This window comes from Canis aureus, chromosome 4, assembly GCF_053574225.1.
Source record: "Canis aureus isolate CA01 chromosome 4, VMU_Caureus_v.1.0, whole genome shotgun sequence".
Taxonomy (NCBI): domain Eukaryota; kingdom Metazoa; phylum Chordata; class Mammalia; order Carnivora; family Canidae; genus Canis; species Canis aureus.
This window is the reverse complement of record NC_135614.1, coordinates 82349620-82362074: the sequence shown is the minus strand read 5'-3', so window position 1 is coordinate 82362074 and position 12455 is coordinate 82349620. Positions and strand designations below refer to the sequence as shown.

Here is a 12455-nt window from a genome sequence, read left to right as displayed (position 1 = left end):
CACAGCAGAACACATGAACATACACTGCAGGTGCTACAGACTGGAAGAAGCAGAGGAATTAATAACCTGAAGAAAGAGTAAAGGAAAGCAATGAAGCTGAACAAAAGAGAGAAAGAATTATGCAAAAAGAGAATAGACTTATGGAATTCAAACATAATAACAAAAATCATAATATTCATATTATAGGAGTCCCAGAAGAAGAAGAGAGAGAAAAGAGGGCATAGAATGTATTTGAAGAAATAATAGCCGAAAACTTCACTAATTTGGGGAAGGAAACAGACATCCGGATCTAGGAGGCACAGAGAACTCCCATCAAAATCAACAAAAGCAGACCCACACCCAGGTATATTGTAATTAAATTTGCAAAATATAGTGATAAAGTAAAAATCTTAAAAGCAGCAAGACTAAAGTAGTCATTAACTTACAAAGGAAAATCCATAGGCTAGCAGGAGATTTTTCAACAGAAATCTGGCAAGCCAGAAGGGAGTGACATGTTATTTTCAAAGTGCTGAATGGGAAGAATCTGCAGCCACAAATACTCTATCCAGCAATGCCATCATTCAGAATAGAGGGAGAAATAAAGCATTTCGCAGACAAACAAAAACTAAAGGAGTTTGTAACCACTAAACCAGCCCTGCAAGAAATATTGCAGGGACTTTTTGAGGGAAAGGAGAGACCAACAACGACAATATAAAGGTGGAAAATACAAAGGCATTAAAATGAATATTTCTGTAAAAATCAAAGAACTCACAAAACAAAAGCATATAAAATATAAAAATATATACCTAAAATGTGGGTATGAGGGTAGAAAATAGATTCAAACTTAAACATCCATCAACTATCATACAAATGGATGTTAAAAGAAAGCCAGAGTGGCAGTACTTATATTCAACAAACTATATTTTAAAACAAAGACTAGGGACGCATGGGTGCTCAGCAGTTGAGCGCCTGGCTTCCGCCCAGGGCGTGGAGTCCCAAGATCAAGTCCTACATCGGGCTCCCTGCATGAGGCCTGCATTTCCCTCTGCCTGTGTCTCTGCATCTCTCTCTGTGTCTCTCATGAATAAATAAATAAAATCTTAAAAAAAAAAAAAAACAAAGACCATAGCAAGAGACAAAGAAAGTGCACTACATAATAGCAACAAGAAGATCTAACTACTGTAAATATTTATGCTCCAACATGGAATATCCATATATATAAAATGATAAATAACAAACATAAAGGAACTAATCAATAGCAATATGTTAATAGTAGGAAACTTTAACACCCCAGTTATATCAATGGACATATATTCTAAACAGAAAATTAACAAGGAAACAACTGTTTTGAATGACACTGGAATAGATGAGCTTAACAGATATATTCAGAACATCCCATCCTAAAACAACAGAATACACATTTTTCATTCAAGTGCACAAGGAACATTATTCAAAATAGAATGGATCATATATTAGGCCACAAAACAAGCTTCAAAAATATGAGAAGATTGAAGTCATGCTATTCATCTTTTCTGACAACACTTCTTGAAACTAGAAGTCACCCATAAGCAAAAATCTAGAGAGACCACAAATATGTAGAAGTTAAATAACATGCTACAAAAACAATGAATGAAACAACTAGGAAATAAAAGAAGAAATTAAAAAAAAAGATTAAAACAAATGAAAATGAAAACATAACAGTCCAAAACCTTAGAAAGGCAGCAAAAGCAGTTCTAAGAGAGAGTTTTACAGCAATACATGCCTGCCTCTAGAGGCAAGAAAAGTCTCAATCAACCTACATCTAAAGTAGCTAGAAAAAAATGACAAAAAATCCAAACCAGCAGAAGGAAAGAAATAATAAAGATTAGAGCGATGAAAATAATATAGAAACTAAAACAAAAAAAATTCCCACAATAGAACAGATCAATGAAACTGGGAGCTGATTCTCTGAAAAAAAATTAGTAAAAGTGATGAATCTTTAGCCAAACTAGTCAAAAAGAAAAAAAGGCTCAAATAAATAAAATCACAAAAGAGAGAAGAAAAATCAAACCAGTACCACAGAAATACAATCAATTTAAAAGAACATTATGGGAAACTATATGCCAACTAATTGGACAACCTAGAAAAAAATGGAGAAACTCCTAGAAGTATATAAATTACCAAAACTAAAACAAGAAGAAATAGAAAACCTGAACAGACCAATAACCAGCAAAGAAATTGAATGAATAATCAAAAAACTCCCAACAAACAAAAGTTCAGGACCAGATGGCTTCACAGGAAACTTCTCACAAATATTTAATGAAGAGCTAATACCTATTCTCAAATTACTCCAAAAAATAGAAAAAGAAGAAAAAATTCTAAACTCATTCTATTAGGTCAGGATTACCCTAACACCAAAATCAGATAAAGACACCAGAAAAAAAAAAAAAAAAGAAGAAAGAAAGAAAGAAAGAAAGAAAGAAAGAAAGAAAGAAAGAAAGAAAGAAGAAAGAAAGAAAGAAAGAAAGAAAGAAAGAAAGAAAGAAAGAAAGAAAAGAAGGAGAAGGAGAAGAAGAAGAAGAATTACAGACCAATATCCCTAAAGAACAGAGATGCAAAAATTCTCAACAAACTACTGGTATACCAAATCCAACAATATATTTTAAAAATTCTTCACCATGATCAAGTACAATTTATTCCTGAATTGCCAGGGTAGTTCAATATTGGCAAATCAATCAATGGCACACACCACATTAATAAAATAAAGGCTAATAACCATTGTATCCTCACAATAGATGCAGAAATAACATTTCACAAAGTATTCATGATAAAAGCACTCAACGAAGTAGATTTAGAGGGAAGGTACATCAACAAAGCAAAGGACATATTTGAAAAACCACAGCTAGTATCATGTTTAATGAGGAAAAAACTGAGAGCTTTTCTACTACCGTCAGGAACAAGACAGGGAAGAGTGAAGTCATTGAGTGATCAGATACTGTGATTGATTTAATAGTGGTAAAAAAAAAGATAGAGGGAAGAAGGTTTGTTTTTCTGACTTGGATCAGCAGTGTTGCCAATATTGAGACTGGGAAGTACAAATTCTATGTTTGGATTAGTGATATAACAAATTAAATCTTAGGACTTTAGAAATTTTGAGTGCCTCTGAAGGGATGTGAAGAAATTACTTCTGCCTGTACTCAAAAAAGGCATCTAGATTGAAATATTACCATGAGATCTGTCAGAAGATAGATGATAATTGCTTCACAGTGATCAGTTAACTTGGTTTTTAAATTATTCTGAAAAGCCAAATGAAAATACAAATATTTGAAAAGAGGGAAGTATTTGGAGCTAAATATATTAAATATTAGAGGAACTTAATGTAATAGAAAATAAACACACTCAAAAAAGATTGCTTTTATGAATTCTCTTAACTTACTTATCTATTTTACTTATTTTTGAGCTTACGGTTATAAGAAAACTACCTATTAAATTTGGACTTTGATGATTATTACCAAAAATAAGCATTTCCTCATTATCACTGAGTTTTTCCTTCATGGTTCATTTAAAATATGCCACTATTGATATAATGTTTTTAACATTATATGTTTTGTTACTCATATGAATATAACAGTATATTTGAAATTAATATACAAGTAGTTTTAGCTTTTTTTCCTTTAATTTTATTTTTTAAGATTTATTTATCTATTTGAGAGAAAGAGTGTAAGGGGGGGGGGAGTCAGATGAAGAGGGAGAGAGAGAGAGAAGAATCCTCAAGCAGATTCCCCACTGAATGCAGAGCCGGATGTGGAGCTCCATCCTAGGACCTTGAGATCATGACCAGAGCCAAAATCACAAGTCAGCTGCCCAACTGACTGAGCCACATAGGTCCCCATTCCTTTAATTTTAATAAAGAATCCTTGCTTTCCCACTTTTGCTTAGTGCTATAAAAGACTAGCTCCATTAGTTATCTGAGTAGCTCCTACACTCTCGTAATGACACATCAGAGAACAGATAGGCTCCTAAGTAGGGGCATTGCTTAAGATGACAAACTGTATAAGCTCTACATCATAGACCCGAGAGAGACCATGGGCTAGGAAGGAGGGAAAGCTAGTTTTATGTGGTTTTGGTCAGTACAGCTTGTTTAAAAATTTGACTGTAAGGAAAGAAAAAAATTGTGATAAGTTAGAAGCAACATATATATTTTTTGTTAATTCGTTTTTATTAATTCTAAGAATTCCTTAATCTTTATTTTGGTACTTGGTTTAGATGTAACTCAGCAGAGACTGATTAAGCTTGTTGATGCTTCCTAAGGAGCACATTAAAAAGGGGAATCTCTAATCTTGATGAAAGGGGACCACTCTCCTCATCTACAGTCATCTAACTAAGGTTAAGAGCCTGATCTAAAAATGGTACAGGGACTGTTGGAGAAATTGATCTGGGATAATGAATACATTTTCATTACTACTGTAAATTACATTGTAAGTCAGCTGTATCAGTGCTGATGCAGGCCATTTTTTAAACTATGAAAAATATAACAATGTGTACTACTAACTAAAATGGGTACATGATACTACAATTATAATTACACTCATGTTGAATTCATTTGCTGCTTGTATTGCATTATGAGACATCTGCTACCTGGTCTAATCTGCAAAGTTACAAAAGAATAGTATTATTATCTATTGGTTCCAGGAAATTATGTCAGTTCCAGGAAGTTATGCAGTGTTACAACATCATAAAATAAATAATTTTTCTGAGGTTGCATTCTGTGTGCATCACATTGGTGCATAGATTGGTATTGGGTTTATTCTTACTCATAAATATCTGACACTACTATTATAATGATTTTTAAAGAATACTACAAATACCAGCCATCTTCTGATATTTTCATAAATATCTTACACTATTTTAACTGATTTTTGAAAGATATATTAAGTATTAGTCATCTTCAGACTTAGTGGTTTTAAATTACTGTATAAGCTAATACATATTAACATAAATATATGCAGATATATATACTACATATTTGAATGCATGCATGCAATATTATAGATATGTGTATATGATAGATGACAGATAGATGTGCATACGCATTTATAGAAAGAACTGGGTTTATTATTTAATCCACTAAGTCATCTCAATGTTTTTAAAGAGTCAGAATTTTACATTATAACTAGACTACATTAAACCACTGCTATCATGGGTCAAAATATTTCTAAACAAAATATTTTATTTCAATATGAGCTATCAAATATATTATTTATGGTGGATTAAAATGATTATTAATCGCTTTAACATAAATTTTTCCAAGAAAAGCCACATCTGTTTTGTTTTTCTATGTGTTTTTCTAAGACAAAATGGTAAGAAAATTGACATTTAAAAAGACACACGTTTAAAATAGATATCAGGTTATTTATCACACTTTTCTGGACTATATTTCTGTGACATAATGTCATCTTCTGATTGACTGAATGGTAGATTGTTTAATACGGGAATGGCTGAATATATTTTTATCAAGAGACATCTTTCACCTTACTGAAACTCAAAACTATGTATTTCCAGCAATATCATCAGTGTCTTTTAAGTCTCATTTCCACTGTCATACTTGCTACCACTTCCTATGCAGGACATGGAGAAGTGTGAGTAAAGGTAGGAGAAAATTTGAAATGGATCCAAAGAATGTTAAAAAATATATAGAATATATAGTTTTTTAATTGTCCATGTCACTGGGAAACACTAAAAATAAAAAAAGTTATATAAGTATTAGTAATAGTTGTAAAAATTGAAGTACATATCAAAGCTAAAAAGGTTAACTGAACTTAACAAGTTACATGGATCTTCTTACACATCTCCATAAAGAAAGAAAGAATGAAATAAGGAATTTGATAGCATTTATGACTAGTATATAGTAGGCAATCAACTGATTTTTTTCAAGTATAGTCACCCAATGCAATAGAAAATAGTCTCTTCCAGCTCCAAAAGGCTGAATTAACTTGTAGTCCAATGTGAGTAAGACAAAGAGTGAGACAATATTACCAGGAGGAAATTTATGTTTGTTTATTTAAGTGTGAAAAATTTGTGAGGCCATTTTGTTGCTGAAGATAAATATTTTCTTAATGATCTTATTTATTTATTTATTCATTAATTCATTCATTCATTTATTTGAGAGAGAGAGAAAAAGCATAAGTGAGGGGCAGAGAGGAAGAGGGAGAAGCAGGCTCCCCACCAAGCAGGGACCCCAACGTGGGGCCCAATCCTAGTTCGGTGGTGGGATCATGACCTGAGCCAAAGGCAGACACTTAACCAACTGAACCACCCAGGCACCCCAAGAGAAGTATTTTTGACAGAGTTAAAAATATCGAAAGTCTAGTCCTCCTTAAAAATTGTCTCTGCTTCCTGTCTGGCCCTCATTCTTGAAGTATATTTCCTAATAATTGCTTCAAATGATATTGTTACTGACTCCTATAGTTGTTAAAATTATCAAATAACTTCTCACGTTGTTTTAGAAAAAAGCAACATCTTACCACATTGATTTTTTAAAGTTTTTGTTTAAATTTGAATTAACATACAGTGTAATATTAGTTTCAGGCATACAATATAGTGATTCAATATTTCCGTACAACACCATCACAACAAGTGCAATCTTTAATCCCAATCACCTGTTTCATCTATCCTCCCATCCACCTCCCCTCTGGTGACCATGAGTTTGTTCTCTAAAGTCTGTATCTTGGTTTGCTTCCTTCTCTTTTTTCCCCTTTGCTCATTTGTTTTATTTCTTAAATTCCACATATGAGTGAAATAATATGGTGTTTGTCTTTCTCTGACTGACTTATTTTACTTAGCCTTAAGCAAAGCAAATACCTTCTAGCTACAGTCATGTCAGTGCAAGTTGCAAGACTTCATTCTTTTTAATGGCCAAGTAGTACTCCATCATGTATATATACCACAACTTTTTTATTCATGCAGCAGTTGATGGACACTTGGGCCATTTCCATAGTTTGGTTATTGTAGATAAAGAAGCCATGCAGATGGCCAACAGAACATGTTAACTTTTAATTAGTAAATCAGTTGATTTGTTTGTTGGATGGTGTTTATTATGTGATGGGCATTATGAGAACGTTTGAGGCTTAAATAGGGATAAGGTACAGCCATGGACCTCCAAGAGCTTATTGTCCAATAAACAATTAATATGCTTTGGCAATCCGCCACTATGTCACAATTATATTTTACCTCTAAGCCAGGAACGTCTTTCCATTTCCCTTCTCTTCTTTGAAGTCTAGAATGTCTTCATTAACAGGATAATCTTGATGATATAATGATACTGTATATTCAATTGTTTCTATTTGTCCAAGGGTTTGCAGCACAATAAACACTTCATGTAATGTTTAATACAATAATCATTCTCATAATTCAATTAGGAGAATATGTATTATGTGTTAATTTCTTTCCTGTTTTGCACAGAGTTGGTTCCACAGACACCCTCTTAAAACACATTACATTCTAGGTACTCCAATTTAGGCAATTAAGATTCTGCCCACCCTTCATTATATGGCCCTTTTATGGAAACTTATAATCCAAGACTTCCTCTAGAACTGTGGCTATATGTAACCTTTTTTAGTAGACTTCAAAGGGTGGTCAGGTGGTATTCTAGACCTCTAATGCTCAGAGCTTGCCTGTGTACAATTCCTGATGTGTTCCTGACAATTTCAACCATATGATGACAATGTTAGAGTAACCAAAAATATCTTTAATCAACAATTATACAAGATTTAATTTGTTTTTATCAAGTGGATCTAGAATAATTTACCCTTGATGTCTAGGGGAACAAATTTACTTCAAGACTTCAGTTCTCAACTTCTGCAACTTTTCCTGTGTAATCTATTGTGTTCACAAGATCTTAATATATATGGAAGAGATGAGTTCTTTTTTTTTTTTTCTTTCCTTTACTGTAAGAGGTACTTCCAAGTTTCAATTTGAACATGTAATTTGGGGCTGGAAAAAGAAAGTTTTGGATAAGTTATAGAATGGGATACACATTTTAATTTTCACAATTTTCTAATTGCTATAACATTCTGAAGGAAAAATTTCACACAGGACTTCCTGGAAACTACATCATATCCTATTGTTTCCATTTTTCTCTCACCATTGTGAAAACATCTACGTCAGTCATTATAGACTGCTTCAATATGAACATAGCCATTCTGTTACGACTATCAAATCTGAAGACTATCAACATCTAGCTCTACATCTCCTCTTTTGTATTTGTACTCTACTTTCCTTACAGAACTTCTAGATTATATATATAAAAAAATTGCTCAGATAATAGTGAGAGGGCTTAGAAAAAAATCATGACTATGGCATTCAAATCTATAAAAATATAAGCAATAATAAAAATATTAAAATGCCTTTTTCCCCCACCATACTGTTCTGTTTCTAATTTATAATTTAAGGATAAAGTTTTTGGTTTTTTTTAGTAGAATTTTCCTCTTTCATAATCTTTGGCAAACTGGCAACAGAAGTGTTTTGTTTAAAATATTATTAAAAAGGATTTCTTTTTTTTTGCAAGGAAAGAATAAAAATGAAAAACACTTCATGGAATAAATGTTAACTTTCTCAGCAAAGCTTATGTACTGTTACATCAAATATATGATTTTATTTTGGATTCAAAGATGTAGCAATTTTCTAAATAGATGTTACAAAATGAATTATTATTTGTTTCTCTATGAGTTGTATTATTATTATGGATGTAAAGATATAAAATAGAGTCAATACTGATGCAAGGAGACGAGAAATAGAAAATGTTAAATGAATTATGATATTACAATGCAGTACACGGATGGAAATTTTAAAAGGTTGAAATATTTTAATAACTACAGAGAATGCATTTAGATAAAATTTAATAATAAATGGCATTGCATAAATCATTGAATGCAGTACAAACAAAAGGACTAAAAAAAGGGTATGTTTTAAGTTAATAAAAAATGTGTATGTGTGTGCGCACACGCATGTGTGTGTTTTCTGCATCACTTTTAAAGATTAAGAGTTCTTGAAAGTAAGAAAAAAGAATTATAATTTATAGTCATTGAAGATAACCTGAGAACAAAAGGAAGATTTACTCTTTAAAATATAAAATATACAACATGATGACTATAGCTAACACTGCTGTGTGGTATATATGAAAGTAGTTAAGAGAGTAAATCCTAAGATTTCATTTTTTCTTCCTAATTGTTTTTTCTTTTCTTTTTATTGTATCTACAAAAGAAGCCAAATGTTAGCTGAACTTATTGTAGTAATCATTTCACAATATCTGTAAATCAATTTACATGCTATATATCTTATACAGTGATATTTGCCAATTTTTTTCAATAAAAATGGAAAAAGTAAAAAAAGTAAAAACAATATTTAAATAATTGAAATTATTTGATGCACTATATTATTATATTTGATTATATTCAGAATGTTTTAAAACGTAATGTTCACACTGGAGATAGCTGGATAAAAGTAGACTATATGATCTGTTTTTTAAATTTGATATTTGAAAATAAAACATAATATACAAAATATTCCATCACCAATAAAACACTATAAAGCTAATATGACAAGAAGTTCAAGTACCCCTAGACAGATCATACAATTATTTTTTACTAAACTTGAGCCAGTGTTAAGCTTGTGTTTGCGGTCAGTTAACTGAGCTCATGTTTGACTGGGACATTCCTGGAATTATCCCACATTTTTTTAATGGAAAACAACAAGGTTTGTATTCCTGAAGTTCCTATGTACTATTAAGATTCTATTTGCTAAATATTTGCTAAGTTGCTAAACTAATTGTATTACATAATTACCATGAATTTCATATTTCTACATTTAAAAATATTTAACGATGACTTTATAAACAATGGATTGGTAGTTCTATTACACAATATTTATAAATGCAATCTGCCTTCTTAAAATTAAATTAATTATATTTGTAATACATCCACAAAGTTGAGTTTACAGCTTTCATTTATCCATTTGCCCAATTCTATAATATTCCATTGTATGAATACATCACAATATATTTATCTATTAAATGATAAACATTTGTTGAATATTTCATACTCAGGCTTTATTTTTATTTTTTTAATTTTTATTTATTTATGATAGTCACAGAGAGAGAGAGAGAGGCAGAGACATAGGCAGAGGGAGAAGCAGGCTCCATGCACCGGGAGCCCGACGTGGGATTCGATCCCGGGTCTCCAGGATCGTGCCCTGGGCCAAAGGCAGGTGCCAAACCGCTGCGCCACCCAGGGATCCCCTCATACTCAGGCTTTAAAAAAATAGTGCTGTTATTGACATAGGATATCTGTACACCCCTTGGACTGTATGTGTGAGAAGAAGTGAGAGATAGTATATATATCACTTATTGAATAAAACATATTTTAGTAAATTATAACATTTCTTCATGATTATCATGGCTATCATTTGATTCTTGCATTTCCTTTTAATATATAAATCCAGCCTCCCAAACTCCATCAAAAGCCCTGTTGGAATTTGTATTTGAATTCATTTGAATATAACTCTTGCATAGATTCTAGTGTTCATGCCTTGAGAATTCGGGCTAGACTTCTGGAAATCCTTTTACCCTGCTAAGTTGTTTAGCATAGGGTGAAAAGTCTTAATCCATCTTTTTTTTTTTTTTGTCTTACTCCATCTTTGAATGACATCTTCAAGTTAGCACTCAAAATAATTTTACGAATCATATGAAGGTTTTCATTGTGCCAGTAATCAGAATTTAAAATGGTATCTCACATAGATTTATTACAATTTCTTCAACAACATTGGAGCACTGTCCAGTTGTTTCTCTTCTATATAATGTCTGATCATAGATTTTGCTCAAATTTGGTAATTTCAACAGTATTATTTGCTATTTTTGTCTTGAATAATTGGATTTCTTTTTATATTCTTAATAATTTGTTAGTGTATCCTACTACGAATTCTAATTTTATTTTGTTTATAGTATATTTTGTATTTAAACATTTAGATTTATTCAAAACTTCCATTGTTTTTCTAGTTGTTTGCACTTTTTACGACTTAGGAAACTGTCCCCTCACTAAAGTCATTCTATTTTTTTCATTAAAAAATGTTTCTTATCATTTGTAAGAAAAAACCTGTAAGGCATATATTTTTAAAAAATATTTTATTTATTTATTCAGGAGACACACAGGGAGAGAGAGGCAAAGACATAGGCAGAAGGAGAAGCAGGATCCCTGCAGGGAGCCCAGTGTGGGACTCGATCCCAGGACCCCAGGATCATGACCTGAGCCAAATACTCAACCGCTGAGCCACCCAGGTGTCCCTGTAAGGTATATTTGTGTCAAATGTGAACTAAGAACTCACATTTCTTTCTAGCTGAATAACCAACTGTCACAAAACTACTGACTTTTCTTATTCATTGAAGTGTTAGTTCCATAACTTACTGTTTCCTTAAATGTTTGGAGCAACTTCTATCGATTCCAATATTAACCACTTAATTAATGTAACTTTTTGCAAGTCTTCACATATGTTTAGGTATCAGTCTACCCACGCATATCCCAATCTTGCAAATGTGTTTTGTTATTTATGTCAACTTATTGCTGGTAATCAAACTCACTAACGCTTCTTACATCATTGGTTAATATCTTAGTTTATTCCTTTTTTGTCTTTTAAGGGGGATTTGGTGGGAAGAAAATAAATACAAGTACAGGTGGCATTAATCATATTTAACTAGAAGCATACAAGTTGTTTGTCTTTAGGTATTGTAAACGACACATTATGTCTTGATATATAATTTTAAAGCATAGTTTTAGTGTGAAACATTATTAGATAGCAATGTATTTGAAGGTCTATTTTAGATATTTAAATTGTTAAAGAATTCATTATTTTAAATACAACTATAGTGATATCTAAAGTTCCTCATAGCACAATAATAATTATCTATTTAGCATATATTTATAGAAAGTAGAATTGATGTTCAAAGAATTTGAATATTTTACAGTGTTTTTGCTATACTGTAAGTTGGCATTTTCAATATCATTAGATGTTCAAATTATTGTCAGAATTTCATAACTTATCTCTGTACTTGCAATTTGGCCACCATAAGACTCATTCTCCACATAATATCCAGAAAGATTGGGACGCCTAGGTGGCTCAGTGGTCAACTGTCTGCCTTCGGCTCAGGGCCTGATCCCAGCATCCAGTCAGTCCCACATCGGGGTCCCTGCGAGGAGCCTGCTTCTCCCTCTGCCTATGTCTCCTCCTCTCTCTCTCTGTGTCTCTAAAGAATAAGTAAATAAATATTTTTAAAAATATCCAGAAAGATTAAAATAAATACATGTGAAGTTGTCACAATCATTCATAAAACCAATGATACCTTCATATTATGTAATAAAAAATCCAAACCCCTTTCCATGACCTGCAATAACCTACTTGACTTTTTCTCTAACCATTTCTTGGGTTCTCTTTCCTTGCTAAACAGTGTC

General features: G+C 32.0%; 1 long non-coding RNA gene across 17 annotated transcripts in view; it reads right to left on the bottom strand.

The window, feature by feature from the left end:
* Positions 1-12455, bottom strand: part of LOC144313062 (uncharacterized) — a 186222-nt gene that overhangs the window by 88822 nt on the left and 84945 nt on the right. The window contains exon 7 of one of the 17 annotated variants that reach the window (XR_013378774.1): positions 7766-7950. The exons of 15 other annotated variants lie outside the window; for them this stretch is intronic. This is a non-coding gene — a long non-coding RNA (uncharacterized LOC144313062). Of the gene's footprint in view, positions 1-7765; positions 7951-11604; positions 12251-12455 lie in introns of those variants that run through there. One more of the 17 variants, XR_013378778.1, reaches the window with a different exon arrangement.